We start from the raw sequence: 7,698 nt of genomic DNA on the forward strand, positions 1-7,698 counted from the left end.
TCAACAGACATGTCACAAAAGAAGGCATGTGAATGGTCTATAAGCATGCCAAAGGAGGCTCAATATCATCAGGGAAATGCAGATTTAAACAGACAAGAAGATACTGCTACACATCCATTAAAATGGCCAGAATTAAAAAAAAACAAAACAGTCAATGCCAAGTGTTGGCAAGGATGTGGAGGAAATGGAAAAAGTTGGAATTTAAAATGATAGTACCATTTTGTAAAACTCCTTGCTAATTTCTTAAAAAGTTAGCATATATCTACCATAAGACATAGCCATTCTATCTCTAAGTATTTACCCAAGAGAAACAAAAGCAAAAGTCCACACAAAAACTTACATACAAATGTTCGCAGCAGTTTTATTCATAATTGTCCCAAATTGGAAACAACCCAAATATGTATTTTAACAGATGAACTGATAGGCAAAATGTGGTATTTTCTTTTTTCTTTACTAACTTTATTTATTTTGAGAGAGAGATAGAGAGAGCACACATGCGGGAGAGGGGCAGAGGGCGAGGGAGACAGAATCCAAAGCAGGCTCCACCCTCAGCCTGATGTGGGGCTCAATCTCATGACCTTGAAATCATGACCTGAGCTGAGATCAAGAGTTGGGTGTTCAACCGACTGAGCCACCCAGGTGCCCCCAAATGTGGTATTTTCATAAAACGGAATCTTACACAGAACAAAAAGAATGAAGGGTGAAGTTCATCCCTAGAAGGGCTTCCCTTCAGGATGGAGGGCAGGGATGAGTAGGTGGAAGGGTACTCTGGCAGAAAGTAGGCCAGGGCTGCCCTGTCACTGAGAAAGTTGAGAAGGGGGGCGGCTAGGAATCACTGTTTTTTGTTTTTTGTTTTTCTAAAGCTAAGCCCTCTCTGCAGTGACAGTCCACTTCTCTGGCCCAGAGGTCTCTCCTGCCCCCTCCACTATACATAGGGAGCAGTTCAGGGCCCTACCGCTAGACTCAGTGAACCCCACCCCACTCCAGCAGGGTCCCACTGTGCTGAGACAGTTTTCTTCCCCAGCAGCCTTCTTGTCCTTGTGTCTATGTAGTCAATGATTCAGCTTTTGTTGGCTTTTCCATCTTCTGATCCCGTCTGCATTATGTCTTCTAGAGATCCCTGTAAACTGCTATTCCATTCGCAATCTATGTGCCTGTCTTCCAATACAGGGATGGATTTATTATTTAAAAATATACATCATTCTTTTTAACACTACAGTATTGTACACTTAAAAATGGTTAAGATGGTAACTTTGATGTTATGTATTGTTTATCATAATAATAAAAAACCCACATAGTTCTTGAATTGTCAGTGACCTTTGCAGGGGAGAGGTAAACATGTGGGTAAAACTCACAGTCTTGAAAGAAAAGGTAATTGGAATCCTAAATGTGAAATTAATTAGGCAGATATTTCTGACTTTTAATTTCATTGTTAAAATAATATTTAAAATCTAATGCTTTTTCTAAGAATATACAACAAAGATCAGTCACCCCTTCACATCACTCCAAGTTTTGCCACTATGTATGAAGAATGCTCATTAGAAGGCACTCGGGTTGAGATGACAGAAACCAAATCTGAATTAGCTTTATGATGTTAATAAAAATTAGAGTGTTTATTGTGTACCAGGCCTATGGTAAGCATTTCATATCCACTTATCTCATCTAGCCTGCACAATGGCCCAGAAGGCCAGGAGCCAACCTGTGAGCTCTGAAGGCAAGTGCTTGCCTTATGCCCAGTGACTGAAACAGGACCTGGCATGTGGCCAGAATAAATGGGGGAATGATACAATACCTACCATCATCTCCAACTTATCAGAGTGCCGAATGGTGCTATGGAGACACAGGAAAGACCTAGGGAAGCTGGGTAGATTTTCCAGGCCACATGGGTATTTGGAGGCTGAGCTGAGATTTTAATCCAGGCACCTGCTCCAAGGACAGCCCTTCAACCTGTCCATTACGTGGACTCTCAACCTAGAAGGGAAATTTATTGGCTCTTGAAACCAAATTCAAGAAAAACTGACGTGCTTTCAGATTTCAGGGAGTGTTTAGGGATTTACCCCTTCAGAACCTTCCTTGTCCCCCATATCTGTACTTACCTCAGTGTTGCTCTCTTCTCAAGGCTGGAATCTTGGTCACCAGTAGCTACTGAGTTCACATCTCTTATGTAACCCAAGAGTGGAGAAACAGTTACAAGAGGTAAAATCCCAGGGTAAGGGGCACCTGGGTGGCTCAGTCAGTGAAGTGTCTGCGTTTGGCTCAGGTCATGGTCCTGGGGTCCTGAGATCAAGCCCCATGTCTGGCTCCCTTCTCCCTCTCCCTGCTTGTCCTCTCTCTCAAATAAATAAATAAAATCTTCAACAACAACAACAAAAATCCCGGAGCAGGATTGTCACTTGCCCTGCTTGGGTCACATGCCCACTGCCATGGTTCAAGTCCCGGATTCTCTACTGTCTAGCCATGCATGACTTTGGACACATTAAGTTACTTACTCTTGATGGCTTTTATTTCCTCATCTGTGTCATGAGAACAGTAACAGTAGTTTGCCCAGTGAACGACATGCAGTGCTCAAACACCTTAGTAAGTAATTTATTTTCGTAATTCTTATTGCATATTTCTTTTTTATTTAAGCAATTTTCATAAAGCTTTGTGGTGGTCTCTGTAGAAAAGTCTCCCTGTGAGGTTGTAATCCTTGCCTGCCCCCATCAGTTTTGGAGTTTGAGTTATATTATTCTTTGTAGTCTCCAGGACCACCAAACCAAGAAATTAACATAAAAGTAGTCCTGGGATAGTGGTACTCCTATGAAGGGACACATTTGGCTGCTTAGGACCCCCACATAAATATAGGCCCAACTGAGTTCATAACTTCAAATTACAAAATTCTCACAGAAATAACCTGCCACGAGTGAAAGTTGGTAGGCACCACAGAGAGCAAGATTAGACCACCAAAAAAGTCATATAATAGAATTATTGACTAGAAATTTAAAAATAAATATTTTTTAAATGATTAAAGACAAGTTTTAAAATCGCATTAAGTAAAAAAAAGATAAAAGCCAATATAAAGAAAGAGTGAGCAGATTTGATAATGTACCAAATTGAGCTTCTGGAAATAAAATCTATGGTTGTTGAAATTGAAAACTCTATAAAAAACAATATGGGGAGAATTAACAGCAGATTAAACACAGACAAAGAGAATATTAATGAGGTGGAAGTCAGAATTGGGAAATTACCCAGAATAGAGCACACACAGAGAAAAAAAATACTGGGAGGAAAATAATTGTCAATTTAGAAGTCTACATTGCTAAATTATCACTCAGGAAAGAGAGCAAAGTAAGACATTTCAGAGACTGAAAGAATTTTTCACTACCTAACGTTCATTAAAAATATCTCAAGTATGTGCTTTCGGGAAGAAAAGACTTCAACCTCGAAGGAAAAGTGAGTGAAGAAACAGGCTACCATGTGGCCAAATCTAAACCAGCACCCACTGCTCAACAGCGTAACAATGAGAATGATCACCTGGGAGGCAAAATGACAGGGACAAGAGAATGAGAGGAGTGATTACAGTGAAAGTATCTAAGTTCTTATTATTACATAGAAGGGAGGTAGAGATAGTAATTGACTTTAGAATTTGTTAATTATGCAGGTTGAAAATTTAAGTGTATTTATGAAAGTGATAGAGAATGCATAACTTCCAAGCCAGTGGGAGTTGAGGGAAAGGGGAATAAAGAGCACTTGATCTATCCAATGAGGACAGGAAGGGAGGAAAAAGAAGCACAGAGAAAAAAGACAGACAACACAAAATAAGATAGTAAAAATCTATCAAAACCTGTCATCAATCACAATAAACATACCATTAAAGGCTGAAAACTGTAAGATTTAAAAAAAAAATCTAGTTACACAGACTATATATCAGAAGCATACCTAAGATATAAGGAAAAGGATGGAAAAAGATATATGAGGTCAATACTCACAAAAAAGGGCTGTGGTAGATTAATTACTAGAAAAAGCAAAATTAAGGCAGAAAGCATTATTAGGGATAAAGAGTGGTACTGTATAATAACAAAAGGAATAATTATCAGAAAGGTATAATAATCCTAAACCTCTTAGCACTTAAAAACCAAGTCTCAAAAATATAAAATCAAATCTGGCAAATTTCATGGAGAGATTGCTAAAACCAATATCATAGTAGTGGGATTTTAACCGATTTCTTTTGGTAATTTATAATCAAGTAGACGCAAAATTAGAAAATGCATGGAATATTTGAATAATACAGTTAACAAGCTTGATATAAGGGAGATTATATACCTATATCTACATCTCCTTGCATCCAACAATTCCTATTGAAAAGATAGGAAACTTTTATAGAAATAGCCAATACAGACATGTACATGGCTACAAAGAAATCTTCACACAATCCCAAAAGATCAGTACTGTGCAGAGCACCTCCTCTGACCATAATGCAATAAAATAAGAAATCAATAACTAAAGGTTAGTCCTCTCTCTCAAAAAAAAACTAGTATACATTTGAAAATGTAAATAAGCATACTTTCAGCAATTCCCAAGCCAAAAAAATTGATATTAGAAAATCAGAACAATGTGAAATTAAAAATACTACGTATCAAGACTTAAGGGACATTAAAGTGCCACTTGGAAATGTGTAACCTTAAAACCTTACTCTCAGAAAAGAGAAAGACTAAAAATTGAATTAAATATCCAACTCAAGAAATTAGAAAAAGAACTATAACACAATAAAAAAGTAGAGATAAATAGAACAGAATAAAACAAAATAGAAAATACAGATGATTAGCAAAATAAAAAGCTGATTCTTTTTTTAAAAAAATATTTTATTTATTTATTTGACACAGAGAGAGAGAGACAGTGAGAGAGGGAACACAAGCAGGGGGAGTGGGAGAGGGAGAAGCAGGCTTCCTGCGGAGCAGGGAGCCCGATGCGGGGCTCGATCCCAGGACCCCGGGATCATGACCTGAGCCGAAGGGCAGATGCTTGACGACTGAGCCACCCAGGTACCCCTAAAAAGCTGATTCTTTAGAAATAATTCGTATTCCCAGAAAAGTAAAACTTAACATACCAGACTCAGGATGAAATGGAACCTAAAGATATTGATAGACATTAAATAAGTAGAGGGAATAAAAAATTTAGCCAAAAAAATACACCAGACTCAGACAGTTATATAGTCAACTCGACATCCAAGGATTCCTGCCTCACACAAACTGCTCTGGAGTTTGGGAGAGGGTCTGATCCGCAGAGAAAGTTGGGTGTGAAGAGCTTGTAGGTTGAAGCTTTGATTTATCGACTTGGCAAAATGCGGAGCATCTACTGTGTACCAGGCACCACTCCTGGGCCATGGACACATCAGTGAACCACAATAAACAGTAAGTAAGTGAATTAGAGTGTGTTAGAATAGGTGCTGCGGAAGAAAGAGAAATAGATCAGAGTAAGAGGGGTGGAGGAGCATGGGAAGAAAAGTGTAGACAGGAGAGAAGAAGGGCATTCGGTGGAGGGCTGAGAACAGAATGCCCCACCAAGTTGTCATGGAAACCAAGGGGGAGTGGGGGAGCTGGGAGAAGCTGCTGAGGGAGGGCAGAGTTGGGATTTAGGTGAGGAAGTGGGCCCCAGGAGTGTGAGAGGAGGGACGGGCAATAAAAGGAGGTGAAAGGAGGCAAAAAACTTTGCCAGGAGAGGAGCCCACCACAAGGGCCAGGAGGGTGTGGACCACAGATGCTGGAAGGGGCTTAAGAACGTGAAGGTGCAGGGCATTACATCAAGGGCATCAGATGACTGAGGTTTGGGAGGCCAAGGAGGGAGAGGGTACAGGGTGGGGTGGGGCAAGGGCCTTTGTGTGGCCTGTGGGCCTGGGGGCAGCTGCATGGTTGTGGGCAGGGGGCTATCTGGGGATGTGCCAGGCACTGCTCTAGGTGCTTTGCCCACATGAATTCCCCCAAGGCCCTATGAGGCCTATTTGCATCTGAATATGTGTGGTGGGAGAATGTGGGAAAGAAGCAGGGAGGGTGAGAAACATCCTTCTGGAATCTTGGCCTGGATGGAAGGAGTGGGAAGCAGAGGGCCATGGGTCTGGTGACTGGACAGAGATAGGAGTGCAGAGGGGGCTGGGCTGGGACAGGGAGGTGGGCAGTGGCAGGCAAAGGGTGGCTCTTCCTGAGAGGTGGAGTTTACTGGGCAAGGGGCTGCTCAGGAGTTATAGAGGACGTGGTGAGGGGCCTGGTTCTTTTATTCTCAACAAAATAAAGGGCAAAGACACCCACTATCCTTTGGCTTCATCCTCTGTAAACCCACCATGCTGCGGGGATGCAAGGACGTAATGTGGGTAAAGTGCTTCTGGGTTCTGTTATTTTTGCTGTTTGCTGGGGTGGTGGTAGAGCTGGGGGAATGTGCAGGCTTGGAATTCATTCATTATGTGCCCATCCTATGTGCCAGGCACTTTGTGGAACCAGTATAGAACTGAGCAAGGGCTCTGGTATCTCCCTGGGCAGTGCTAGGCCCAGCTGAGCCTGGAGACCAAAAATCTGTTGGTTGCCGATCAGCAAAATATGAGATTTTCTCCCAAAAGATTTTATGGCAGCAGTGCAGGACTAGAGTGGGACTCACCCAGGGCAGTAGGTTGGTAGGGGGAGGCCTGGGAGGCTGAAGGGGCTCCCTTGAGGTCCAGGCTGGGTGGGCAGGTTGGCAGGGCTAGTGCAGAGGTCTGGGCTGCTCGGACTGGTGGTGAGGAAAGATGCAGCCTCCTCTTGGCCTCCTTCCTTCATCCACCCCGAACCAAGGACTCTAGCAAGCATGTTCCTGGCCTAGCAGCCAGCCACAGTGGGATGAAAGGCTGGCAGCTGGGAGTAAAGGCAGGTGGGGGTTGTGGTGGGAGGGATGGGGAGGGCAGGGTAGGCAGGAATTGTGGGCCTGGTGACTTGGTGGGGGATGGGGGCAGGAAGATAGTGGAGACAGGAGAGGGGGCTGGGAAGCACTCGTTTCCTCTCTCTAGGGCTGGGCCACAGGAAATCCAACCCTTGTGCTTCCCAAGGTGCTTCCTGCCGATAAAGTGGCCTTCTGACAGGCCCCTTCCTGCTCCCCCCTTTCCCCAGCCCTCCCATCCTGCCCCAGTCCCCAGGGGACCCTCAGCTCCTCCACTCCGGCCAGGCCAGTGGCCTTGGGAAGAGTCTGGACAAGGGGGTGGGAGGTCTGGGCATCCTGGGGCCACACTTCCGGGCAGGGAGGGTACGCCCAGGCTTGAAGAGAAAGCAGGACCAGACCCACAGACAGCGCTGGAGATTCGGCTCTGTGGGGTCAGTGGAGTCCTGGGAGGCAGAGATTTTTTCCTAAAGGGGTAGTGGATGGAAGAGGAGAGAGCCAGGGCTCCCTCAGGGGTTAGGGCTGGTCCTTGGGAAGAGGGCCTTGCTCTGGGGTGATCAGAGAAGGTTCTGGGGGCAGAGGAGTGGGTACTGGGGGGAGGGGGGCTTTGTGGTGGGCAGGTAGTGGTCAAGGTGGCTCTGTGGGGAGGGATCTGTTCTTGGAGGGGGTGCTAAGTACCGTACCTGTGGGGTTAGGGTGTTTCCAGGTTGTCATGGGGAGGAGTAGGGAGGTTTTCTGTGTGTAGGGGGTTCATTCAAGTTTATTGCTGGGAGCCTCGGGGGATCCAGGGCTGTTCTTGGAGAAGGCTGGGTGAGGCGGGGG

The 7,698-nt window shown here is 44.3% G+C and overlaps 1 protein-coding gene and 1 long non-coding RNA gene across 6 annotated transcripts in view; one reads left to right on the forward strand and one right to left on the reverse strand.

Moving 5' to 3' along the window:
* Positions 1-355: 355 nt before the first annotated feature.
* Positions 356-7,698, reverse strand: part of LOC115941601 (uncharacterized) — a 9,015-nt gene continuing 1,672 nt past the window's right edge. Inside the window, exons 2-3 of the long non-coding RNA XR_014145985.1 lie at positions 1,797-1,971; positions 356-1,158 (exon numbers count right to left, since the gene is read on the reverse strand). This is a non-coding gene — a long non-coding RNA (uncharacterized LOC115941601). The remainder of the gene's footprint in view (positions 1,159-1,796; positions 1,972-7,698) is intronic.
* Positions 7,169-7,698, forward strand: part of SHANK3 (SH3 and multiple ankyrin repeat domains 3) — a 35,229-nt gene continuing 34,699 nt past the window's right edge. For all 5 annotated transcript variants that reach the window (XR_014145984.1, XM_081822754.1, XM_081822756.1 and 2 more), the window contains exon 1: positions 7,169-7,310. The gene's annotated coding sequence lies outside the window, so the exon portion shown is untranslated. The remainder of the gene's footprint in view (positions 7,311-7,698) is intronic.

Source organism: Leptonychotes weddellii, chromosome 5, assembly GCF_054177405.1.
Source record: "Leptonychotes weddellii isolate Sample4059 chromosome 5, ASM5417740v2, whole genome shotgun sequence".
Lineage (NCBI taxonomy): Eukaryota > Metazoa > Chordata > Mammalia > Carnivora > Phocidae > Leptonychotes > Leptonychotes weddellii.